Source organism: Equus caballus, chromosome 24, assembly GCF_041296265.1.
Source record: "Equus caballus isolate H_3958 breed thoroughbred chromosome 24, TB-T2T, whole genome shotgun sequence".
In the NCBI taxonomy this organism is placed as follows: Eukaryota; Metazoa; Chordata; class Mammalia; order Perissodactyla; family Equidae; genus Equus; species Equus caballus.
The window spans coordinates 37,300,580-37,328,548 of record NC_091707.1 but is presented as its reverse complement, the minus strand read 5'-3'; the positions used below and the strand labels follow the sequence as shown (position 1 = coordinate 37,328,548).

General features: G+C 38.9%; 1 protein-coding gene and 1 long non-coding RNA gene across 43 annotated transcripts in view; one reads left to right on the top strand and one right to left on the bottom strand.

Annotated features, from left to right (window-relative positions):
• The window catches only part of LOC111770452 (uncharacterized), a 38,303-nt gene extending 34,985 nt beyond the window's left edge, over nt 1–3,318 (top strand). The window contains exon 4 of the long non-coding RNA XR_002803731.2: nt 3,176–3,318. This is a non-coding gene — a long non-coding RNA (uncharacterized lncRNA). The remainder of the gene's footprint in view (nt 1–3,175) is intronic.
• NRXN3 (neurexin 3) overlaps nt 1–27,969 on the bottom strand; it is a 1,504,430-nt gene that overhangs the window by 367,421 nt on the left and 1,109,040 nt on the right. The gene's annotated exons all lie outside the window — the stretch shown is intronic.

Here is a 27,969-nt window from a genome sequence, read left to right as displayed (position 1 = left end):
TTCTTTTACTGCAATTAAAATAACAAATATTTATTAAGAATCTTTTATGCATTGGCCACTGGATTAAGTTCTGGGGTTATAAAGATTTATAAAATCTGGATGTCACTGCTCTGAAAACATCTGGGGGTTACTCGACTCATTAAATCAGGAAGAAAATCATAAACATACAAATTACAGATATGGTATGCTAAGTGTGCTGAAGTAGAAAAAGATAAATCATTTCATCTGTATCAGTAATAATAATAAAAGAAAATAACTACCAGTTACGGTGCGTACATTATTTGCGCCTTTAATACATCTTGTCATCAACCTTTATGAAAACAGTAAGAATACTGTTAGGTAGATATTAGTATCTATATTTTAAGATAAGGAAGCTGAGGCATAGAGGGTAAGCGGCTTTCACAAAGTCATACAACTTAAAAGGGGCCAAACTAGAACTCAAATAAATTTCTGCCTAAATCTAATACTCAGGCTCTTAATCATTATATCAAACTGCTTCCTCATTTTATCTTGGCATTCAGATTGTAAGCTTCAAAAAGGGCAAAGGCTAAAATCATCCACTTCTTTCCCAATGACCCTAATTCCTCTGCTTGGCTGGTGCCCAAATAATGTTTTGTGAAAGGTTTGTTTTAAGCAGTAAATGCACAGCTCATTTCTCTAAGGAACAGTGAACTTTCCAGTGCTCAATATCTGCTCTGTAAAATTTATCCTGCTCCACTTTCTCACCTTGTAGAGATGGCATACATCATTTGTGAACCAGCATGAAGACTTAGAAAGAACTGATTTGGATGGCAAAGCATGGCCTTGGAAAGCTAACCTTTTGGTGTTTATGTATTGACTACTGATTTTATTGTCAATATAATGATTACTGAGTTATACCTATTTCCACATACATTGTTAAGTGGCTTATAATATTTAAACCCATTTTAAGGAAGTAAGACAAATTAAGAAAAAACATAGAAATGAGCATAACTTTACTTTGATGTGAGTTGACAGAATGAGGAAATAATTCTCTGAGATATAAAGTTTAATTAGAAAGAGACTTTTAAGTTCTCAACTGGATGTTTTTCTTTAAATAAAACATGCAAATGATACCTGGCTGGTAGGGTCTCCAGAGAGTGTAAGCTAGGAAGCTAAACATAGTTTTGGAGTTTGATTTTCTGAAAATAATACGTCGCTCAATGCAAACAAAAGAGAGTTTCATCTCTGGTCCTGGAGCAGTGTCACTGCGACGCAGTTCCTCAGATCTGTAGCTGCATGGCACTGCAGCTGGCCATTTGGAAATGAATGACTCTATTTTCCATTTTTAATGCTTAGGACAACTACATTTATATATATTAATTTAATTAACTATCTATTACATTGTAGATATTTAATTTCTATTTAAACCCCATAATTTAATGATTTGTGAATAGAGTGGTCACATAATTGGTGATAAGCATAGTTTGTATTGCAAGTACAATGTCAGCCGAACCATCCCATCACACGTACGTACACACGCACACCCACAAGCTTTCTATATACAACAGACTGTATAAAAACTCTCTTCGGTGGGTGGCATAAAAGGGCTGCATTTCTCAGCAGCTTGTAGGACCCAATCTGAGGATTCACAAAAGGAACCAGAACGCATCTTGCAGAGAAAATAATAGCATGAAAGCGAGTGGGAAATGCCATTCTATTTATTTCAATACCTTGCTTCAATGTATTGTACGTGACTCATATCAAACATCAGGGTAGAAACTGTGCATAAGGCTTAGTCTACAATAGACAGCAAATTGCAACAAACTGTACTTCTAGGGTATCAGCTGGACGCAGTGAGGGAAAGCATCAGCCTTCCACTCTGAGGCTCAATTACACCCATCTTTATTATCTTATACGTTTTGATTTTCTCTACACATACGCAGAAGGCACAAGCAAAGTCTTTTCCAGAAATGTTCTTTCAGGTACTCTTGGCTCAAATTCCAGTTTTCATTTCACATTCCATTGAGATTTAATTAGAAATAATTTAAAAAAAATAGCCTTTGAGGTAAAAACTAGACAACACTGGCAGAAAACTCATAGCGCTTCCTTGTTACTTCTCTGCCCAGCTGGTTGTTTATGAAACTCCTAGAAATAGTAATAGACGTTATAAAATGCTTACTTGAGAAATCTAGTCCAAACCATTCACAGGGAGTCAAAAATTAGTGGCAGAAAATCCATACATTAATAAAGAGAGCTTTTTGGTAGTTATTTTTTTAAATGGAACCACATCAGAAGTGATCTTTATCAATCACTTTATCAAACACAATTTGGTAGGCAATTCACTTCTTCCTCTCTTTACCCTAACCAGAATGGCTCTCACAAACACAAACCAAATTATTGTTAATCAACTCAAAAAGGGTTGATGATAGGTAGATAGATAGAAAGATCAATTATACCTTAGGATGAGTTCAAAGAAAAGGAGATCCTGAGACAAGGATTCATGTGCAAATGATTTAATGAGGACGCTCTCCCAGAGGGACCAGTAAGGTGGGAGGGGAGGCAGGGCAGGGAAAGATGAAGCCAAACAAGGGTGTAGTCTCAGGTGAACTTCCACAGAGGTAGCCACAGCCTCATCATGAAATAATTTGCCTGGTTAGGAACGTATAATGCACCTGGAGTTTCTCCAACCAGAGGCACGAGAGCAGTAGACTGAGAACAATATTCCTAAAAGCAGAAAACATACTGACACTTGCCAGAGAAAGCATGTTGGAGCTGGAGATCCACAAAAATGGAAAAAAGAGATGCAAAGGGATTGAGGCGGAGGACTAACATTATCTGATGCAGATAGATAGCTATTTAATCAAAACATTGGAAAGAAATTTTAGAACACTTAAATCCGAAACCTCATTTTACACATGAGGACACCGTGATTCAAAGAGGTCAAATGACTTCCCCAGGATCTCACAGACTGCATGTGGCGGACCCAGATGAGGACTCAGTTCATCAAACCTCCAGTTAAAGGGCCTTCCCATTTCTCGGCTGCTGGCAAAAGCTACACATGCTCAAATCATTCCTGAAATCCATAGAGATCCCCTGCTTTAGAATTATCCATGTGGCTTAGCAGTCACTCCAAGTTCAGGAGCATAGTTCTGTTCTCTGAAGTGAGTCTTTTGTCATGCTTCCTTCAGTAACTGCATCTTCTCTATTGTCGTAGAGATTGTTGGGGTCTTAACAGCACGGTGTTTCATCAATCTGCATGACCACATTGGTTACCTGAGAAGACACTGCAGCAAAGACAATGCAAGTTCAATGTTTGAGAATGTCTGGGTATTTAAATAAACTAGAGGTTTAATAGGTTCTCAGAGGATGCTCTGTTTTAGAAAGCACATTCCAGGATCAACACATAAATCCTCAATACTCATAAAATAGCCTGGGGAAATACTGTGGGAGCTATTCATCAGAATGAAATTTTAGTTTCTGAGGTTGGGACAAAGATATTTCTTGAAGTGTCACAATTCGTCCAGATGATTCCTCCAGACAGTGGGAACCACAAACACAAAAGCACTGAGGTGTTAAACACTGTGGTGAATAGGAAGGACATACAAGCTGCTCAGAATATCTGGTACAAGAAAGGCAGAGCACAAAGAGTGGAAAGGAGGATGGAGCAGGCAAGAAAGAAGACCTAGATAGGTAGGCTAGAGACAGATTCTGAAGGACTTTGTATATTTTACTAAACAACATGAATTATTTTTCAGTGGAGATGAGAAACACTGAAAGACTTCATACAGAGGGAGATGCAAAGGGCTGCAGTTTAGAAAGAGCAATTTGGCAACGATGTGTAGGATGGACAAAGTGGGTCCAAGAGAAAGGCAATGAGAGTAGTTAACACGTTTTGTAATAAAGCCTGGGAGGTAGGTACCATAGATCAGCCTGAGGCAGTTTCTGAGTGAAGAGCAGAGAATACATTTTAGAAGTATTTAGGTGGTAGAATAGAGAGGATTTAATCCAATTAGCAATTAAGAGCAATGATTACAGTGGGAACTGCCACCCTCACTGTTGTGAAAAAGAGTGCATTCTAACCAAACTACACTGTCTTTCCATTCTCCTTTTCTCTAAGATACTGCTTGTCGAATAAAACAAATGGTATGTGTGCCTTTTCCTAGGAGATCAAGATGACTTTTACATATACACTGCACTCGGAAAGATCTCGGCCACTCAGGATGTGGAACTTTTCAAGAGGCGGGGATAAAAGGAAGAGAAAGAAGAGATGATCATTCCTGAGATAGAAACAAGCCAGTGACGTGCAGCTAGGTGAACAGTCTAACATATTTACAAACAGCTCAGGAGCGATTTTAATTAGAAAATATATTCCTGGACCGCCACACAGTAATGATTTAGTTCTCTTGCACCTTTCAGTATGTCACTGTGGACTGAAGTGAGACTGAGATGCATTCAAAGACCAGAAAGGAAAAGTGTCCTTTACAAAAAAAGAGAGAGAACTATCAAAGAAGACACTAAAGATAGAAGTATTTTTTTTATCAGTTTTGAACGCAGTCACAGAAATGGCCTTTTATTATAAAAGCCCTTTCACTCCATATGTGCTTATAATCTCAATTGTTTGACCTGGTTACAGGCACCTTTTGCAGCAGTGGCCCCCAATAGAAAAGCAGGACCTCTATGAGCGAAGTCATAGGTCACTTTAAACACACAGAGGCAGTGGTCAGAGGTTATTCTGAGCAGAGCACATTGCATTGGGCAGAAAAATCCATGTCCGATTGCTTCCATCAAGGACAGACTCTCTTCCTTCTTAACAGGACAATTGAACATATTATCTCTTAGCATCCTACACACTTTCCAATCAGTAATTAAGCAAAAAAAAAAATTATTAATTGCTAGGGCCTATATAAAAACAGAGACCCTCTATTTGAAGGTGAAGAGTTTATTTGAAAGTAGCTTTGATTCCTTGACTTTTGAACTGAGATTCTGTCCCACAACACCTCTCACACCCCAAGCCACCAGCCACAAGAAAAGTTTTTTCCTTCTTAGCAGTCTCTGGCTGCTGCAAACTTTCTCCACTTATCTCATCACAAGCCTCAATTAAAGCAAGTGCTTTTTTTGGAGCAAATTTCCTCCTCCCTTCCTTCTGTCCCAAGTTTGATTCACCTGTCGATTGACATTCCTGCTTCATTACTTGCTGACAGCTCAAAATGCAAACCTAGTCCCTCAGCAAATTACTTCTCATCATTTCCTTCCTTAACTTTATCACTCAGTGGACTGTCAGGGGCATTCAGCCGACTGTGGAAGATCAGAAGCCTGTTGTGGCTCTGAGCTCCATAATTTTTGGCCTTGAATCAGACAGAGTTAGAGTGGATGTACTACTGGATTCCTCCTTCAAGACGGGGAACTCATTCCCCCGGCTGCTAGGAGTGCTGGCTGCTGACGGCTCGTGGTTCACTCCCTCTCTGGAACTGTCCTCAGTCAATGGGGGTTGCCTCCTACAATGTCTGGATGGTTAGAAGAGGATGCAGGATACACAGACTCAGCTCCTCTTGCTCAGTTTGGGACATCTCACAAGGAGCAGTCCAACTCCAGAGTTAGCTGTGGGATTGGCTGAGGCTTTATCTGCACCTGCATCTCAGTCCAAATTGCCCCTCTACCCATGTCTGCCTCCCTCACTCCCATTCAGGAATTGTTTCACAGCACACTTCCCAATAAACCTCCCACACACAATCTCCACCTGAACCTGTTTCCAGGAAACTTGACCTAAGGCAGTAGTGAAAAGTTCTGCCTCTTCTTGCTTTGTGACTTATTTGCATATTGTTTTTCCTGAAGAGATTACACTATTATACCTGCATCACTGGCACAAGGTTTTATTTGTTAGATGGATTGTTCATTTTAAAATGCCTAACAGGGTCTCCGGCCATGGGCCTTTTTGCTTGCCTGACTCACTCTCAGAGGCCTGGTCATTATTCACCAGATGACAGGTGCTCATTAAGAGATGGAAAACATGGGACCAATTGTAAAGGGATTTACATTTTTATTAAACTTCTTTGACTTTAGCTTGATTTTTTTTATAGAATTGGTCTCATTTTTCCAAATTGTGCACCTGTGCTCATGGTTGCCACTGGGCTGAATCCCATTCTTTATTTTCTAATCCAGAACTAAGTGGGGCATATGTGGATACTGGACAGCCAGTGCCAGAGACTTCACAGTATCATATGCCACTTGTTTTGTTTCATAAAATGTTATTGCTTCTAGGTATTATTGTCTACAAGTCTGGCCAAGAATTGAGCCACGTTTGATCAGTACTACATGGCACAGGTTAACCTGCAGTAATACTTAAAATCTAGTATACATACATATTAATTGGAAAAGTTGTAAAATGCAGATTTCTGGGTGCCATTACTCAGTGATCCTATTTGCAGTAGATATGGGATAAGGACAAGACAACTGAAATTTCCGCGAACTCTCCAGGTGCTCCTGGTGACCTCAACCTCTGCATTCTGAAAACTGGACTCCCTGTGCTTTGCTTTCTCCAGAAAAGAACCACCCCAAATGTGATCATTACACTTCAGTTAGTTTGAAGGCTTCCAAATAAGCAGAGGCTATGCTGCATTGAATGATGTTTCAACTAGATTGTGTAGACCAGACACAATGAATAAAAAATGGTAAGCATCCAAATGGGCAGTGTCATCCTGTATGAAATGTTGCCATGTATTAAAAAGCTTTTCACATCTGTTCCTTCACATGCTTCCCTCAATTCATGGTACCATAATTTACCATACATTAGATACTGTAAACTTAGAAAATAGCTACTTCTAAGTGGTTAAATTTTTTTTTTTTAATCTGGAGAACAAGTAAAAGAGAATTTGTGTCCTGATGCTACTTCTCTCTGCATTGTTTTTAAGTCAGTGTGCTCCTGGAGTCATTGCAAAGACCTACCCACACACTCAGGTAGAGAGAACGACAGCAGTCAGAGGAATGAAAGGGACGAAACGTTTCACACCACGTTCTCTAGACAGCTACTTATGCTTCTAACTTCATATGCTTCGGGCTGAGAGAAGATAGTGTCCTTGTGGTTGGAGCGCACTCTCCAAAGAGCCAGACTGCCCCAACAGTCCTCCTTTTTCCTTTTAGGATCCCCCAACTCTGTAATGCTCATCTTCTTTAGAGAAAGAACAAGACCTGAGTTTTGTTTAGGAGGAAAATTGGAAATTCCTCCAAATGTTTCAATTACTGAACACTTGACATTCCAAAGAATGCCAACACTTCTTCCCTTTGACTTTCTTTCCTCTGAATTACGAAGGACAGTAGATCCAACCTCTTTCATTTACTGCCCTATAAATTTGGCACGTGGCGCTGCACTTCGGAGACTGCATTATTAGGTGCCAGGGGAACACCAAAATATATCAAGAAATATATGACTCTAAATTAACATGAAAGTGAATGGCTAAGGGAGAATTTATCCAAAGCATCTGTGAAACACGACTTCTGACAGTCCTCTCAACCTCAGTCCACACATTTCTCTCAATACACTGTAGTTTGAAAATCGAGTCACCCGAATTACGTGTCTTTGCACCTCACTAAAATGTGCCAAACACAAAGGACTTAGAAGCCCACTGGACAAAGCAGGCTGACATTCAAAACCAAGACAGAAAGACCTCCTGATCTTTAAATTTGTATCCTTGAGGCAAAGGTTCACAGTATAGAACTTTCAATCTTATCATGAAAGCCTTGCTTCTGAGAATAGAAAAGCAAATCTTTCAATACACTTTATAATATTAAAGATATTAACCCAAACTGTTAAATAATGTGTGTGGTTGGAAAGCGGGATGGGACAGGTGAAGCACCCTTCTTTATTATTCTTCTTTCAGATTAGGGGTCTTCTCAGGGTTAGTACTCTAACACAATTTATGAGATCTGTTCCAGAACAGACGATGGCAACAAACAGAGACGCTTCTAACTAATTGAGAAGAGAATAACAGCCCCTTACATTCTGCAATAGCGGTGGGAGAGCAGCACAAAACGAGAAGTTGGTTTCCCCCTGAGTTGGGGTGGAGGGCTGTCAGGAAGTCTTCACAGAAGAGAAGACGTTTGAACATCATGGATCAGTGGCAGTGGTTGGTCAAAGGCAAAATGGAAAAAACTATTTAAGAAAAGAGAAGAAGATCCTGAGTAAAATCTAGAAATGTAAAAATACAACGCAATTTCAGGATATTGTGGTTCAAAATGGTTCAGATGAGTTAAAGACAAATCTTTAGAAATGGCGGGTGCTATCTGCAAGATGAAGGAAAAGCTGACCAAGATTAGAATTTGTACTAAAGGGTCCCATTCCTCAGAAAATAACCAGTCTTGTAATTATTGAGAACCATTGGTGGCTTATTTACTTGGGAATGATGTGGTCAGACCTAATGCATTGATATAACATTGGCTGCATGCAAGGGACAGATTGGAGTGGAGAGAAAAGAAGCAAGGATACCATTAAGAAGCCACTGTCAGGTAACAGTTGATGAAGTCTGTTACAAGATCGCTGAAGAGAAATGAAGTGGGAGAATAAGACAGACACATTTCAGTTGAAGAGTCAACATAATTTAGTACTAGATTAGAAGACTATTAATAGAACCTTTAGCTGCATAGTTCTTCTTTTCTTTTTCCTTTCTTTTTCTTTACTATAGCTAGTTTATTTTAAGCTTATGAACAATGAAAACTTCCAGATCTTGTTTTACAAAGTTCTGTTAAGCCAGATTTCCTATACTCAGTACTTGCAAAATAGATTTGACTCAAATATAGCATTTTATATTTATTTCTTTTAAAGTTTATTTTGACAGTTTTTATCTCTTTATCCAGGTTATCAATATCAGTTTTAACCTTGATCTATCATCTGTTATTTGTAAATTCTATAAATTAAAATTTTAATTTTTGTTAATTTTTATATGACATTGGTTAAATGTAGAACAGTTATATTAACACAAAGATAATCTTTTAAAAGTCTTATTTTTTTGTCAATAGAGAGCCAACAGCCAACATTCCATCTTATGTTATAAAATTCCTACTTTAACAAATACCAACTGTAGAATCATAAGAACGAACTATGGAATTTCATATAGGTTAAGTCTCTGTTGAACAACAGTTCTATACTTAACCGATTCTCAGACAAAAGACTACACAAATTTGCAAATTAATGGTAGAGGGCTAGAGCCAGACATTCTTTCTCAGGCTTACTACTCTTAGGTAGATACTTACCAACCAGTACCTCAGCTCCTTTGTTTGCAAGATAGGAAGTTGTTTTTTTGTGTGTTTTTTTTAAACCCGCTCTTCTTTAGCTTACCAGTTGTGAATAAAGACTAAAGTCATCTATTTAGCCGTGTGTTCAGCCCTGGTTCTGAGAAATAAGATGAGAGCCAGAAGGACTGATGTGTAATAACTCTGAATACCACGGTGAGGTCAGTGACTTCTGAGCTGCCCACAACTTAGTGGGGAGGGATCATAGAGCAACTTGGTCACCTTTTGGAGAAGATAATATGTGTTTGCATATAAATACTATTCTCAAAAATAATAGCAGCAGAATCCTATGTATTCCCAAGAAGATCAAGTACTGCCTACTTGTGAATAATCTCGAGTGAAAGGACAGCAGGGGAGAGGTGAGCTAATTAATAATACACAAAAACGGCCTCTTTACAAAACCTTTGCTAGAACAATAATTTAAAAGACTCACAATATATGTCAAAGACCACAGATTCTCTCAGTGGAGACAGCTATGTGGCACCTGGAGTACCTTCCCATTGCAGTGATCAGAGAATTCCCTATCCAAACAACAGAACCAAATGTTGCTAATGAGTTTTCTATACTAAAGACATACAGGCAATAGGGTGTTTTTTTTCAAGTAACCAGAACAAGTGAAGAAAGAGAAGGAAATTCAGGAAGATGTTTGACCTTCATGAGTCATTAGCTTCTCCCTCGCTGCAGGCCAACCTTTCACCTTGGGTCTAGGCTGGTCACATAAAAGCCCAGAAGCAGTAATCCACTGTGCAACTAGAGTTTGTACAAATAAACCTGTTAACTTTTCAGGCAAGTGAATCTCTCCTCAAGGAGTGGAAAGTCAACCATGACACAACAAACGCATCACCACCACCACCCATCACATTTGTGCCTCAACATAGACTCAAGAACAGCGAAGTTCTCACCAGCAAGATATACTCTGTCTTCAACATTACAGATGCAGTCTTAAATGTCAACCCAGATGTAGGAATGTGGAATTTTTCTTCTCCTGTACTGTTTGTACTGTTGAGGTCACTTTCACAGAAAACTAGATTAGGGTTTATCTTTTAGCTACTCGGTGAAGAATTCTGAAAATAAACTTTTGGTGCATATTGATGGATCTCTTAAATCCAGTTAAATGATAGAAGTTATACAACAGAAAAAGGTCCACATCCTGGGTGGGAAAAATTTAATATTGAAGTAAGTATTCTTATTTCAGATGATAGTGAAGCAGAATTGAAGAACCTATAAACAACCTAAATGCATTATAGCCTTAATTTCTAATCAAGTTTGTTTGTTTGTTTTTTGGTGAGGAAGATTGGCCCTGAGCTAACATCTGTGCCAATCTTTCTTTATTTTATATGTGGGACACCACCAAAGCACAGCTTGATGAGTGGTATATAGGTCTGGGCTGGGCTCTGAACCTGTAAACTGTGGGCTGTTGACGCAAAGTGTGCAAACTTAACTGCTACACTGCCAAGCCAGCCCCTCTAATATTAAAATTCTTAAAAGTCTTTATCTCTCCAAGGATATTGTGCACAAGACAATTTTTCTTACGTGGCACTGAAATCCCTTGGAACAAGAACTAACTGTTCTTCTAAGGAAAGGAAAGACACTCAATTTTTTCACTATAAACAGAGTAAGTATTTTCTGGTTATTTTTTCAAGAAGGGATGATGGATCTGCACTGATCAATCTGTAAGTCAATGACTAGAAGCCCTTTTGAAGAGGTCCTGCATAAGCCAATGGCTTAGATTGGCAATTTCTAGCGTTTATAATTTAGCCATCATAATGTCAACGTCATGTCCAGGAATTTCTGGGGCAACAACCTATTGAAATAATCAGTTTAGTAATAATAGTGGAGATTTATGAAACTATTATGTGCCAGGCACTATGCTGGGTGGCTTTTATTTTATCTTTGCTTGGTTCCTATGATGCACTCCTGTTACTCATATTTTATAGATGAGGAAATTAGTGCTTAAACAGGATACGTAATTTGGCCAAGATCACCGAGCAAATGATTCAAACCCAGAAAAATCTCACCCCAGAGGCAGCACTCTAAATTGTGACTCTATGCTGTTGCTTTGTCAGATACTACGAAGCAGACAAAGGAGCCCTATTGTTAAATAGGAAAAAGAGGTCACCTCATCTATACAGGGAGCAGCCCATTTCCCTGGACCTCACCATTCTCAAATCAAGTTCTCAAAAAACAGCATCTGGCATCTTACATATGCCAAAAGAGCACATCTTTATTTGCCTAACTTTGAAGGAAAAAATATCAAATTCTGTGACTTCATGTCACCTCTAACTAGGTTGCATCTGGTATTAAAAACGCTCGCCAGAGAGAGCACACCTGGTGGGGGCTCCGCAATGCACAGTCCTAATTTAATTTAATATCAGGAACATCTTCCTAGAGATCACTAAAACCCACTTTTCTCAGAAGACTTTGTTTAATCGTCTAACCATCTATAAAAAGTAAAATTAATTGACAAAAGATAATGTTCTGCATTTAGAGTGTTCTCTTCAAGAACACATCTGCCCACTCCCATTCCCCCATCCTTATTAATTCCCACTGTATTTCTTTTAATACAGGATTTTATAGATCTGTTTCAAACTTAGAACTAAGAAGATTTTCAGGTATTGAATTAGGAAAAAGGAATAAGAAAACCTATCTTGTGATTCTAATCCTCAGTCCTGCTTACTTCTTATTTCTCACAATTTGAGCCACTTAGAGAAAAGAACGGGCACATTTCCAACACTTGTGCCCAAGCTGATTTTGTGTTTATGTTTAAAAGAAAGAAAAATCTGAGATATCCAAATAAATTTTAGAAGTAACATTCCCCAAAATGCTTGACAATGTTATATTTTCTGTAGAGCTCCTGAAGGAACTTGATAAAAAAATTCAATAAATGGATCAATTATTTGAAATTAGATTTTTATTGAGGTTAAATGTGGAGGTAAAAGGGAAAGTAGAGACAAGGATTTATCCCCATTACCAGATGTTAAAGCGATGCTCCCTAGGCACTCCCAATATACTTTTAGACTACATCTATCATAATATTTATTAATCTTTTAAATATTTGCATAGACATCCACCCCACCAACACAGAAACACACATACACAGAGTCATGGGGTCCTTGAGTATACAGCCTTGTCTTACTTTTCTTTCTAGCTCTAGCACTCGGCACAGTGGCTGACCCCTTGGAGAAGTTCAGCAATTCCTCAAATAGGTGAATGGCTGCTTTGAGCTGCAGAATGTTTTTTGTTTTTGTTTTTGTGTTTTTTAAATAACCATCGATATACACATGTGTTTCAAGAATAACAGGGGTTTTTATTTCCCTGCTAAGGAGATTGAGACAGAATGGATAGAGTAAAACAAAATGGTAATTAATGATGTCCAGCTAATAAAAGGACAAACCTCCTGCGTAAAGTTAAAAAAATCCTAGTGAATTATTCTGATATTTCTATTGGAAATTTTCAACCGGTTGGCCAAAGTGTCTGCTTTTCACCCAGTATCCTGGAGATTCAGGCTGACTTTCACAGTTTCCTGAGACTGTTTACAGCTCTTCCAGTGTCTTTGGTAAAGCTGTTTGCATCTCCCCTCCAGTCACTTGAAACATGTCTCTTAAAAAGCAGGTCACTAGCATTGCCAGTGTCTGCCTCTATCTAACATGACTCCTAATTCTAGCAATTTCTGTCAAATCTTTTATAGAAGGGGGAAAAATGATCAAATGATAACAGAAAGCTCCGAACTCCAAAACTCACAATAAACTAAAATGCTCAGTATCACCTTAAAACATTTTTGAGGAAATCCAGAACAAAGGAAAACCAAGGCAGGCAAAAGAATAAAACCCCAGGGGGGAATTCTTACTATCAGCTGACGAGTTTAAAAAGCAATACCAATATAGAGAAAGGATTTTTTATAGCACTTCTCAGGGTAAGGAAGTTATCCCAATATCTTTTCCATGCTTCTTTTATCTCTTGCTTCCAGCAACTCCAAACCCCAGCAAACTCCCCACCCCCACCCCTAAGAGCCACTCTCCTATCCTCAACCCCTACACACGAGTCACTGAGATTCCCCTTAAAATTTATTAACAATGACATTTGGAAAACACAAAGCCATTTCCATTCAATTAAATAAACACACCATGTTAACCTTCAGTAAAAGAAGTGGCCGTTCATTTTTATAGGTGGCTGTAAACAGACTTTGAGCTTCACAAAACCAAGATCAATAGAGCGTTGGCAAACAATAATAATCTCATGCACACTCTATCGACAGCTGCTCAGAAAATATAGTTTGATGCTGATGGGCCCGATGTTTGGGCCCTTGGCCAGCCTTTTGCCTTTCCCTGAGTGAATGTCAAAATGTCAAGAAAATGCCTCGATGGGAGCGAATTCCACTGCAATCTCCTGAGGAACCAAATTGGCCACGTTCTGACATCCAGTAATGCAGACCAGTGAAGGGGAAGCCAAATTTTGAGTGGGAGGACTGCTGGAGTTGGTGATGGTGATGCCATATGGCTGTGCGGATGTCACAGGGGGGTTGTCACCGCTACTGTCAGCTACGTCTATTGTAATCACTGTGGTCATTAGTGATGGAATGGGAGCAGAGACAAATATATTACACACACAGTCTCTTTCTGGTTATTTCTGCCTCTTCTGCCAGGTAGAGATTAGTTCCAAGAGTGGAAAGCCTCAATACAGACCACCACTCAATGCCTGCTCTTAATCTAACCTTTCTATGTGAGTCCATGTATTTCTCTGCCTCTCTCTCACTCCCTTGCCCTCTCATTTATACTTCATTTATTCATTCTTCCTCTACAGAGCATACAAATTTACTGCAAAAACACAAGCAGCCCTGGAATGATGCAGAGCTCTAGACTTTGAATAGAGTCCTGGGGTCTGGTGTCAGCTCTGCCTCCAACTGGCTGTGTGACCCTAGACAAATCATATTTCTATTTTAGAGCCTCAATATTCTGATCTGTAAAATGAACTGAGGTGTGATTCACACAGGCTCAAAGTCTTTCTGTGTTAAAATTAAACTGGGGTGTTAGTACAGAAGACCCGGGTTGTTGTTGCGGCTCACCTGTTTACTAGCTGGGTGGTTTTCTATTTACTTTTCTGATCTCGACTAGTTTCTTCACTTGTAAAAATGGGTATAATAATCTCTAGGTCACAGCATTATTAAGACAATTAAAAGAAGTAGCGTAAAAGCACTAAAGCCCTTTAGAAAGAACAGTTGATTCTTATGATGAGTTTAAGACTGATGGAAAAATAAACATGGGAGAGATTATCAGCATAGGCACATCCCAAGCAATCTCGGCAAGGCTCTGACCCAGGAACTGGAGCGTTTCCAAGAATCTAACCTACCTCATCCAATAGCTAAAAAGATACATAAATAAGGGTTTTTTTGGTCACTTTTATAAAATAAACTATTACAAACTTGTTTTATTAAATATTTATCACATACTAGGCATTGAGCTATTACTTTGTATAACTTAACTCTTTGAATGTTCTCAGTGACACTAAGAAGTAGGTACTGTTATTGGTTCCAATTTAGAGAAATCAATCATAAATGGGTTTAATAAGTCCCAAAGTTCCAGCAACTTTGGACTTGAACCCAAGTCAGTGTGACAAATGTCTGTGAGTTTAACCCTTAAGTTATGCCACCTCGATTTATTTACAGTCTCAATTGAGACTTCTGAGGGTTTAAAAACCATCCTGCATTTTCCCATGAAAGCTATATCCTTATAAATAAACAACAGTTAGTCACTTGCTGGCAATCAGTCATTCAGCTCTTAAAGCTTAATTATTCACATGATTATGCTCATCAAGAAAAAAATGGAAAAAATGGAAAATAATCTAAAGCCAGGGACTCTGCTTCCATTGATTGGCTATATTTCTCTTTCCAAAAGCAAACTGTCACTTGAGGAATCCCAAAAATATTGAGGGAACTTGTATTTTGATCTACCCGTTTGTAGAGAAGGATGCTCCTGAAATAATCTAAACCCTGAGTTCAGTGGTGTTACCTCAATTAAAGACTCTGAGAATGTTGTCACAACTTAGCTATTAGGAGCGTGGCTCAGGAATTAGAAAAACCTGGGTTCAATTCTTGATATTTTTTCCTTCTAATAGTTTTGGACCTTATGCAAGTTACACAAATCTCTCTGAGGGATAAAATAATAGAATGCAATTCAGATAGTTAATATAAGTTTTAAATGACTTAAGATATGTGAAATGCTAAGTTTGCTTAGCACAGTGCCTGACACATAGTAGATGCTTAGTAAACATTATCCGTTATCACTATTGTCTTTATATATTTTTCTACTTCCCTTTCTTCCTTCTCTAATTCCTATAGCCTACTATTATATAGATTAGGAAGAGAGTCTTAAGGTATCCACCTACACATAGCCTCTTAGTCATGACTTTGAGGAGTTAATTTGCTGTAATGAGTATTTGTTTTAATTTTAATATAAATTATATGCATTAGTGATCTTCCATAACCTCATATGACAGTCTCTGTATGTGCGTGTGTGTTCGAAATAAGTATATGTATTAAAAATGATTTCATTGTTTGAAAAGAAAACAGGCATTTTTTTTTAACACTTGGATAATTTCAATTGAGTTTCTTATACAGTCACTTTGATGCTAATGAATTCATCTTCCATGCATGGAAATCTTATATCAACTTCAAGAGCAGTCCAATTGTGACTCAGTATTAGTGAAATCAATAGTTAAAACAAATTGCTACCTACAGCCTTCCCATCAGAAGCCAAGCAATAAAGAGGTTGTTTGGATAAAGCTTTAGTTAGTTTCATTCCAACTTCATATTTTTGCTGAAAGAAAATATTTCAGAGCCAGCAGAAAGGCAATTTATTTGTGTCTCCTCTGAGCAAGTATTCTATCTATCTCTAGCATGGGTCTGTCCACACCATGTTTACCACACACTAGCCTCCTCCTATGAATGCTCTTATGAATTATCGTGGGATGGCATCTACTAGGAAAGCAGTTATCGTCGATTGGCATGATTGTAAGGCAAGGAAAACAACAGATGTTTCCACCTTGCTATTCACTAGGCAAGCACTCAAGAAGGAAAAGTGGACAGAGTTTTCTAACGCAATCCACATTAAAGATCTGAAGCACATTTAAGATTCACAGCTAATAACTTGACCATTCTAGGATTGTCCTAGACATCACTAGTCTTCTAGTCATTTGAAACTTTCCTTTTGGGGGATACAATCTCGTTAAGGGATTGCTAATTAGTCCCAAGTATCATGATATTAGCAAAGCAATACTCAGAGGTACTCCCAGTAGATTAGGCTAAGGATGGAGATTGGAAAGGAAGATGAAAAAGAGGTATACCATCAGAGAAGAGCCAGATGCCAAAAAGGGAAAATGAAAGACTATTCCTATTTTTCTGGCAAATTCCTCACACACTCTTTTACCATCAACCCCCATTACCAGCTCAGGATAGTTGCCACGTTTGCTACACTTAGCAGAGCATTAATTTGGATGAATGACATTTCACCCCTGGCCATGACCAAGAATCTGCAACACAAGTCTTTAGGAAGGCCAAAATATCTTGTGTTCATTCAGAGTTAGAATTAACCGACAGAAGGAACTCATGTGAAAGCATTTCTCCATGTCATTCTGTTTGAAAAGAAAAGCTATAATAATCTTTAAGATTAAGAATGCACAACTAAAGTATTATAACTTTGTCTTAGTCCATTTGGGCTGCTATAACAAAAATACCAACGACTAAGTGGCTTAAGCAACAAACTTTTGTTTCTTACAGTTTACAGCCTAGGAAGTTCAAGATCAAGGCATCAGCAGATTTAGTGTCTGCTGAAAGCTGGCTTCCTGGTTCATAGATGGCCGCCTTCTAGCTGTCTCCTCACATGACACAAGGTGCTCTCTTGGCCCTCTTTTATAAAGGCACTTACCCCACTTATAAGGGCTCCACCCCTGTGACTTAATCACCTCTCAAAGGCCCCACCCCCTAATAGAATCACCTTGGGGGTTAGGTTTCAACATATGAGTTTCAGGAAGACCCAAACTTTCAGTCCATAACAAACTTCATACTCAATCTATAAAGTCATCCATTCCTCTGGCTTTCTTACTCATTCTGGATAACTTTTTCATTTGTTTCAAGTTTGATCTTTAGAACCAAAATCTACTCGGAGACTTCTTAATCTAGTCTCACCGTAGAGCAGCCCCTCCTCTGGTTCTATAGCACTGAAATGAGTGGGGAATCTCTCTCAGCCCCCTTTAAATTATCTTTAGCCTTCTAATTGCTGAGGGAATATTCTTGAAGAAGGTAGATGAAACTAGAAGCAAGTCAAGGTAGTGAGCATCAAAATGCCATTCACTAATCAACTCAAGAGCAGGTGGAGTGGCTTCATTAAAACACCATGAAAGTTGTGACTTTACTATATATGTAACTTTGAAATAATAACAGCAAGACTAGCACAGGGAGGGATGTGAAGCATACATGGTAAAGTCTGATGACAAAGCCACAGTGCCCAGGAAACTTATTATTAATGCTGTTCTGTTCTAGAAATTCTACTGAATACAATGACTATCTTCTCATTCATTCAAGCCATCTAAATATAAACAAAGAATAAACTATATTCATATCAATTGACCAAGAGATAACACTTTTCCCTTTAATGCTTTGAACGATTGAGAGAAGGTAAATGTGAGGGGGCCCATTAAGCCTTATATGCCACACTGCAACTGCCTCACCCCCATAACATCAAAGTAGTGTAAGCACAAAACAGTCTCAGTGGGTGTTGTTAGGCAACTTTAAAATCTAATACCAAAAGCTAGGAGATGTCTCCTATTGTCGAACCATGCTTACATTTTATAACCAACAGAAATAGAATGAAAACACAGAGGCTTCTGTTGATGTCAGCTCCTTATACCTGAGGAATCATTGGTGCCCCATTTTCCCAGAAACAGTTTGGGTCCTGCACACACTGCCAGGGAATTTTGCCATCTGGATGTACATGATGGAAATAAGCGTAGCTATAAACATAAAAGAAATATGAAACATTCAAGCCTAAAGGAAACAAAGATAGTTTAGTCAAACCTCCACACCTTATAGATGTGAAAACTGAGATCCATAGAAGGAAATTTGCCATAAATTACATTAGTAGCAAAACTCCAAATTTGTATACCAGAGCTTTTCCCACTGCACTATATTAAAATAGTTCAGTACAATAAGACCTACATCTGTCTCTACTGGGCAGTGAGCTGGCCTGAGACAAGCTAAAGCATATGCTTTTACCACCCAAACTGAAGGTAGAATCACCCAGTTCATATAAAAGTCTTTAAAAAATTTCATGTATAGCTCCTTTCCAAACTAGATATAATTTATTATTTCCTTAAAGACTTGAAAATATGTCATTGCATCATAAGTTCAGGAAGAGCCTAAAGGCCACAGGAATCTAAATGTGTGGGGACTGCAATGATTGTTGAGTTCTTACTTACTTTTGCATAGATTTTCTGATCCCAGCACAGAGTAGGTGCTTAGTTAATATTTGTTCAATGAGTTCCTTTCTCTCCTACAAAGGTTCACTAGTCTCTTTTTGCTGCTATTAGTTCTACCACCAATCCCTAATTTATTTATTTATTTGTTTATTTATTTATTTATTTATTTTTTGAGGAAGATTAGCCCTGAGCCAACATCTGCTGCCAATTTTCCTCTTTTTTGCTGAGGAAGACTGGCCATGAGCTGACATCCGTGCCCATCTTCCTCTACTTTTTATATGTGGGATGCCTGCCACAGCATGGCTTGATAAGCAGTGCCTAGGTCTACACCCAGGATCCAAACTGGTGAACCCCGGGCCACTGAAGTGGAACATGTGAACTTAACCACTGCGCCACCAGGCTAGCCCCCCAACCAATCCCTAATTTAAACGTATATCCTTCTATTTTGCCTGGAACAAGACAATAAGATGTCCATTATTTCTGTATTGAGTGTATAGTGGAAGTAAATAGGTTCTCGGTGAACACCTTGGGGTTTTCTTGGCGGGGGTTGAGAAAAGCTCAACACCAAAAAACTATTTGTGCCTACGTTTTGTGTCATCTTTTGCTACTGTGTCTTTTTTGCTTGCTTTTTGGTCTTATAAAATTACAGACATTTAATGGGAAGGACTGTAGAGCTCATCCAGTCAAATCTCGAACTCAGTGTGGGAATCCCCTTTCTAACCTTCATGACATGCAGTCACTCAGCCTCTCCCTAGGTATTTGAGAGGTATTTCCTGTAGTGAACAGAATGGATTCAAGAGCGAGGCAGCATGAGCTTTAATCTCAGCTCTGCCACTTCTAAATTATACGTTCTTGGAAATTTGCCAAATCTCCGTGCTGCAGTTTCCTCATCTGTGAGATGGGAATGATAATAATTGTACCTACTCCACATGGATGTTATGAGGAATAAATAAGAATGCAGATTCCTTAGAACAGTAACTCAAACACCCTAAGAGCTATTTTTATTCTCAATTACTGTTACTATTACTACCACCACCACCACCACTACTACCACCATTACTACGACCACTCTTACTATTACCACTTCCTCCAGTGATAGAGAGCACACTGCCTCCTACAGAAGTTTATTCTAACGATTAGGACACCCCCCCATGGAAAATTATTCCTGTTATGGAGCCCAAATAGATCTCCCCATAATTTCTCTCCATTGGTCCTGGTCCTGCCTTCTAGGGTTAGGTTGATGAATGAGAATCTCTTTTTTACATAATAGCCATTCAAATGGTTGATGACGGTTGTCATATCCCTCCTTAAGCTTCTCTTATACAGGCAGAACATTCCAAGTTTCGTCAAGTTCTCATCTTATGGCTGCCACCATTCTCATCATTCTTTCTTGTCAATAATAATAGCTCCCAGTTACGAGCCAGGCACTGTGCTGAACTCTTGTATTATGTAATATAATCCTTAACTCAAACCAGAGAGGGGGCTTCCATACTCCTTTACCAATGGGGCAACTGACTTGTTCAAGCACTCATAGTGGTAGAGCTGGGCTTCAATAACCAGCATCCTGTGCCACACTGGACGTGCCTAGTCTGTCAGTGTTCTCTTAAAATGTGTCAGCAGATGGGGGCTGGCCCCGTGGCCGAGTGGTTAAGTTTGCGCGCTGCACTGCAGGCGGCCCAGTGTTTTGTTGGTTCGTATCCTGGGCGCGGACATGGCACCGCTCATCAAACCACGCTGAGGCAGCGTCCCACATGCCACAACGAGAAGGACCCACAGCAAAGAATATACAACTATGTACTGGGGGGCTTTGGGGAGAAAAAAGGAAAAAATAAAAATCTTTAAAAAAAAAGTGTCTCAGCAGACGGCACACAGAACTGGCACATACACAACTTAAAATTAAAAAAAAAAAAAAAATTCTAGGATTTTTGCATTTTTTACCACATAAATATCTATTAAATGAGGTCTCGTCTACTTGGAATCAGGGTAATGACTTTTTTGTTTTCTTTATTCTACAGGCAGGGTTTTATATAGTCCTATGACAATTTATCTTTTTCTTTTAGGATCTTTCTTCCTTCTTGTCAAGATTCTTTTGAATCTTAAGTCTATTTACCATTTGAGCCTCCATGCTACTCTTTACCTTGACCATATACCTTCAAGAGAATTGTAAGTGGAGAGGTACAAAGACCCAAGATGTGCAAGTAGAGACCTTCTTCCACAATATTAATAAGGATTTCTAAATGTCTGGCATTGATCCTCACAAATCAATTGTGTTTATTCTTTTATCTAATTTACAGACAACAATTTAGGTACATAATGTACCCCAAAAAATATTTGAGTTTTAATCTAGGTCCATTTGACTTCAAAGCCAAGCATGTTCCACAATGCCACTCTATCCCACATTATATAAAGGTGGAGAAATCAGGTCCCTGCTGTGCCCACCCTGATGGTGACAATCTTCTGAATTACTTTATGCTTCTAGCTTCTTTTTGTCCATGGTTAACACTTATGGACCTAGAGTCCCGCAGTGTGAAATAGGCCAGAGATGAGTCTTCAGTAACTGATTTCACTGTGGCAGTTCCTGGGTCTTGCCTGTCTGCATGTCTCAGTGTATTGTCACATGCTGTTCACCCTCTTACTTTAGACTCTACATTTACAATGACTTGCAATTCAATCTTGAGCCTTCTTGGCCATTTGGCTTCTACTGCCACCATTGTGCTTTTGTGATGGTTATTGACGTATTGTCTTAAAAGCACAGGCTTCTGATTGTTGTTTTCAGGAGAACTCGTTTGCGTTCCCTCATTCTCGTTGGCCTCTATACTCAAGGGCAGGTGTTGCTGCAGACACTTCACCACCTAAACCATTTGGAGGTAAATCTTATGTGACTTTTAACAAGAGTAATATCCCTATCAGTTCTAGCTCTATTCTCTTGTCTAAGAAGACACTTCCTTCAATGACTGTGGATGCTATATGCCCATGGTTTTAACCCCCCAAATTACTTAACCCTTCACTGAAATGAAACCACTGCTGACAATTGTTTAACAGCTGCCTTACACAAGTCAATTCGCCAGGTCAAACACTTCCTGCTGTTGCATATCTAACCTGAAATTACAAAGAACACTTAAAGAATGCAAAAGCAATTATATCCTTATAATTAGGTGAAAATACTAAGGTCGGAACACTCCATTGCAAGACAGTGCCAGACTATCTAATGACTATGACCAGTCAGGACATTGGTTGTGCATTCCAATGTATTACGGCATTTCCTTCATGCTTCATGCGTATGTCAAAGAGGCTCAACCGCAAAGCAAATGAGGGTTTTCAGGGTTTTTTTTTAGTTTGGTTTAACTCATAAGCTGCCTTTTCCCTCTTCTTCTTAGTGAATCAGTTATAACCTGTTTTGTTTGGCTTCATTCTTCCTTCTTCCCTCTCTCCCTTCCACCTCCCCTCCCTCCTTCCCCCTCTTCCTTTCTTTCTTTTGCATTTATTCTCTATGCCTCTAATGGATGCCCTGAACTTACTTTTGTTAACGAAGGCTCTACTCATACAGAGGGTAGAAATAAGCAAAAAATAAGGCTTCTAATCAAAAGCCTTGTCTGACATATCATCTCAGAGAACTGGAAGTGTGCATTTTCAAGTGTGGGGATTCAATTTTTCAATCTCTATTGCATAACCATAGGAAGATGCTGACGGTAAAATAAAACACTGTACTTCTCTGTTTTGAGCTATCTTTTCACTTTCAATCAATTTATTATAGACTTCATTAGCAAAAATTAAAAGCACAAGGGGCAATTAATGAAAGCTTCATTATGTTAGTTGTGTCTAGCCCCAGGACACCACCATCATGAGGGGCTCCATCACTAAACTGGCTGCACTGGAAAAGAAATGAAGTTGTCTAGGCAGCGTCTAGAAGCTGGGATAACAGCAGCAGCTCAGAAAGCAGCTACAGCAAGAACAGTAGAAATAGAAGCAACGATGGTGCTTTGACTGAGGTGTCAAATACTGTAGCATTTTGATGAGACTTTTCATCTTTGTCACAATCAGGTTATTAAAGCGAGAGGTCAGTGAAGAAAAGAGATAATATCTTAAGGAATACAATAAAGCAGATAAAATAAAGGAGTATGCGGCAGATTTCATTAATAAAAACATTATGTCCAGATCTAAAATAAAAATAGCAATAATAATTATTATTATTATTATAGTTAAGATAGCTCCTGAAAATTGAGTGTGTATGATGTGCTAAGATTGGGCTAAGGGCTTTGCTTGCATATCCTATCTATTCCTTGGTTTAAGAAGTAGGTAATAATCATCTCCATTACATAAATAAGGAAACCACGATACAGAGATGCTAATAAACTCGCCCTGGGGGCTGCATCTAGTAAGTGGAACTGCTAAAAATAGATCCTAGACCTTTCTCACTCCAAGGCCGTGTTTATAAGTCCCACTGTATATCACCTCACACTGCATACTGAGCTGGAAATACTGGTGAAATATGCTTAGGTGTCCAAAGTTGACTTAGAAATTTTTTCTAATTTGTTTTCTTTTAAAAAGTGATTAAGCATATTCTGGGTGACCATCTTCCCACTGAGTACTGACACACAATTGCCAACCAAGGACTGTCATGTAATGTCATCCCTTGAGTTTATTCCTGCAAGCACGCTGACACTAGGAACCGCTACTTTGATGAAATCTATATGGAAGAGAGGAGGGCTGAATATAGACATATACTGGATGTGTTTGTGGAAAGAGGAGATCAACTGGCATTCTGACCTGGAGGTGAAGGTTTTGCAGGTGTTCAAACAGAGAAAAACAGCCAGGGAACTGAGATAGCACAAGGCACACAGCAGTACAGATGTACCAAGCTCCAAAGAATCTACACCACAGCAAACATGTTATATTTATATTGCAAGTGAAGATTCATTCTCAGGGAAATGTCATCTGCCACATTAAATTAATGTTCTTAATTTCAGTTCTATAGTTTGCGTTTCATTTGTAAATTTGCAAATCATTTATAAATGATTACCTGGTCATATAAGAACTATGAGCCTACAGCATTTGTACTTGGTTTTCTGTTTGTACATATTTACAAAACATTATAATACATATTTTGAGCCAATTGTGAGGATGCATAATATTTATTTACTCTTAAAAAGGACTTGGCTTTACTTACATTTGAGACAAACTGCCACAAGAATGGACAGGATGATGAAAAGATGATCAACCACATTAGATAATCTTTGTTGGCCTGGCAAGAGGTAGTTGCTAGGAAGTTTAAAAGAAAATAGCAAAAGGGGATTCTGAGAACTCTTGCAACACACACCCTTCTTGTACGTTGTGTACATCAGAATTGCCTCTGGAATCATTAAATAAAGATACTGATATTTGAACATTACTTCAGATTTAATCTTGGAGTTTACGGCCCGGGCATACTTTTTTCCTAAGCTTCACAGCGATTCTGATACACCCATCTCTCTACCCAGTTAATCATATCAAGCCAAACAGTGTTCTCAAACCTTAACAAACACATGAATTACCAGATCTGTTAAATGCAGATTCGGATTCAGTATATCTGGAATGAGCCCTCTGGGTCTGCATTTCTAACAAGCTCTCAGGTGGTCCAGGGCCCTATTTTGAGTAGCAAAATTTTAGGAGATAGGGTGGTGGCCACTTCAAAGCAGATAGAAATTGGACAAGCAGGTTAAAACATAAGCTCAAAGTTGTGTATCTTGAGTGTGATGATGGATACATGAGTGTATACATGTGACAACATGTCATAGAATGACATGCACAAGTGTACACACACATGCACTAGTGCACACATGAGTGTTTTAAGAAAATAATCTCATAGTCTTTCTTTGCTACAAATTTGCTTTACTTTCTTTACTGGCAGGGAGAGAAAAGTTGAGCTTTTATATAAGGAGTCAGAATTTGAAGTTGTAAAATATGTCTCAAATTTGGGGATAGAAGACCTAATATCTAAAAGAACACAGAAGAAAAGGAATGTAAGGAAACCAAAAAAAAGAGAAAGGCATCCCTTTTTGACCTGGTAAAATCATAAGAAATCATAAAATAAAAAAAAGTAGAGGCTTCCTGGAGGAAAATTTTGAGGTGAACAGCATCAGAGCCCAGATGGCATAATGCTACGATGATGAAGTTATTGAGCTGTAGGCAGCTGACCTCCTCTACCTCTTCTACACTGCCTAACATATGGTCCTATTCTGCATTTCTAACTCAAACATCAATCCTCTAACCTCCAAGGACAGCATGGCTGAGAAAAGAAACAAGCAGGACCAATGCCCCACACCCATACAGCATGGTGAGCATAAATCTGGATTTTCCTGCACAGGCTATTTCAAATATGTTATCTTTTGGCCTGAAATAAACTTTTGGTGTGTTCCACATATGTCAATATAGCATGCACACTCCATCCTCAAGGGCAGGGGACAGGAAGCTTTTTCCATAAAAGACCAAATAGCAATATCTTAGACTTTGCAGGCCATTACGTGTCTGTGGCAATGACTCTACCCTGTCATCATAGCACAAAATTGGCCATAGAAATTATGTAAATAAATGTACATGGCTATATTCCAAAACAACTTTATTTACAAAACAGTGAGTTTGTTTTTCATACCGCCCCCCCCCCCCAAAAAAAGCACAAAATTCTTTGTTAGATTGTATATTTAAATGGTTGGTTTGGAAAATCTGAATGACATCCCTAAAAGCATGAACAATGTTGAGACAGAAATGGGAGAGGCTTTTCAGCAGAGGAAGTAAAGAACAGCTCTTGAGAATGGCATCTCATCACTGTCTTCACTTTCCTCAAATTTTTTGTGGATTTTGCAAAGATGGAGGAAGAACGGGGTAGTGAGAGCAAGGCTAAGCACTATCAGGTAGTAGGATGCATCTACTTGAGAATCACACGGCCATTGGGTCAGCTTGCACATCTCATGACAGGGTCTATTCTCATGATATGAGTCCAAGATGAGAAACCCCAAGTTCTGGCATGATCACCCCTATAAAACCCCAAAAGGCCATGGAACTTATCCTTACAGATCCCTGACACTCCTTTACTGATAAGATATGAGGAGGCAAGATTGAGAGTAGATTTTTTGAACCCAGTTGGACCAGGATCTGCTCTATCTCCTATATAAATGTATCTCTATCCTTGAGGAAGGAGGAGCAGGCGGTAACATAGCAGGCAAGCTTCAGCAGTAGTGTATAACCTGGCCTTGGATCTGGTTTCATGGGGCTCTGGGTCCAGCAATCTTGGAGTCTCGCTCTGGAACTCATCATGTGCATTTATTTACAGCACCAACACTGGTGTCAGGCAGCAGAGAATCTGAAACTGTGTGATGGCAGCAACTGTGGCAGGGAGAAAACTCTTCCCAGAAAAATGTCTTCCCAGATCCAATAAAGAGAACAACCAAATAGTCCAGATGGGAGGGAGGAGGGGTACTTCTAAGAGATATGCTTTCCTTGTACAGCCCCCAACCACTGGGTTATGCATCCATAATTGAACAGGAAAAATCACCTCCCAGATTTCCAGGGTCATGAGGACCACCCTGGAAAACAAACCAAAGAGAGCCTAGTAGGAAGTAATAGTGGTGGAAGTAATATGGTAAATAAATCAAACAAGAAGCAGCACTTTATAATGATGACATTGCCAAATTCAAGGAACTAGAGTTAAGTCAAGTGTCCACTGGAGAATTATGAGAAGGGTAAAGACAGTCAAATCAATTTGATGACTCACAAGTGACCAGACTATTTTTAGAATCTCCCAGCACTTGATTTGCTGGGCCCTACCACCACTTATGTTAAAGACACACCTTCCTCCAGAAGTCTTTTGATTAATAGTCAGCTTGCTATGCATTCTATTTGTACTAACCTCTCCTTACTTTAACTAATGACAATGGCCTTTGCAGTAGAAACTTCACTCTAGCTTTTCTATTCACTTTCACTCTCAAAAATCACATTTTATCATAGATCTCAGAAGCTTCTTCTGGTGGCTATGACAGACATAGCTTCTTTGATCTCAGCACTCTTTACTACTAAACATAGACTGCCTTAAATCTTTCACAGCTTGCAAATGATCCCCACCAATCCATAAGATTTTTGTGATTGCAATCTCATTATTTTCTGGGATCTGGTATCTTGCTCTTATGTCCCCTTATTTTCTGATGAAGACATTTAGGCACATATAAACTTGATGACTTTTCTAAGGTCAAGTGGCAAGAAAGTGTTAGAACCAGGACTAGACACTTGGTGCCCGGATTTCCAATCCAGCACTCTCTACATTTCAATCTTTCCTGCTTCTGTGAAGACCAGGCTCCTCAAGGACTTATAGATTAACTACCTTACCACAAACTTGGTAGGGTGCCCTGTTAATCATGCTACTCCTCACAATGGCAGAGGCATATCTAAGCCACAGACAAAATTAATCATATACTTTTTGATACTAATATGGCACCTTGTGCATACATTTTGCATACAAACCACAATGCCCTCAGAACAATCTGTTTACCTGTTGCTCCTAAATACAGCATGAATTTCTTAAGGCCTAGGGCCACGTCTTATTCACATTTGTATCTCTATCATCTAGCACAGGGTTTGAAACACATTTGGCACTTCTCAACAATTACCCATTTATTGAGTGAATATGTAGATAAATGAACAAATGAATGAATGGCAGTAGATAAACTAGAGAAGACACAAAACACAGGACCAACTGTCCTGGATTCTAATGCTGCCTCTATTACATACCAGTGGACTGATTTGGGGCAAATCGCTGTAAAATCAAGATAGCAGTATAGCACAGGGTTGTTTTATAAGTTCTTTGTATGCTGTAAAGTGCATGTAGAATCATTATTGTTACTCACTTACTTATCCAAATCTTGATCAGTGACTACCATATCTGTAGCTTAAAACAAGGATCAAAAACCCAAATGCCAGATGGGCTAAGCAATAACATGGCAAGGTACAAGAGATATAAAAGCATAAATACAAAGATGTGTGGAAACATTTCACACAGGGTGGTGAGGGGGAGTTTTAGGGACTAACATGAAGAATTAGCATACACCTCAATCAAAGAGGACAACTTTAGCTGTCCTTACCTGGTGTGATTACAAACCCAGTGACATCAGATCTTCTAATTTTTCAAGAGAAGCTAGAAAACTAGATTGTCGTATGAAATATTGGACAACATTGCACAGGCTATCCTTGGAGTACAAGCCATGAGCATGCAACATCTGACATACATGTTGG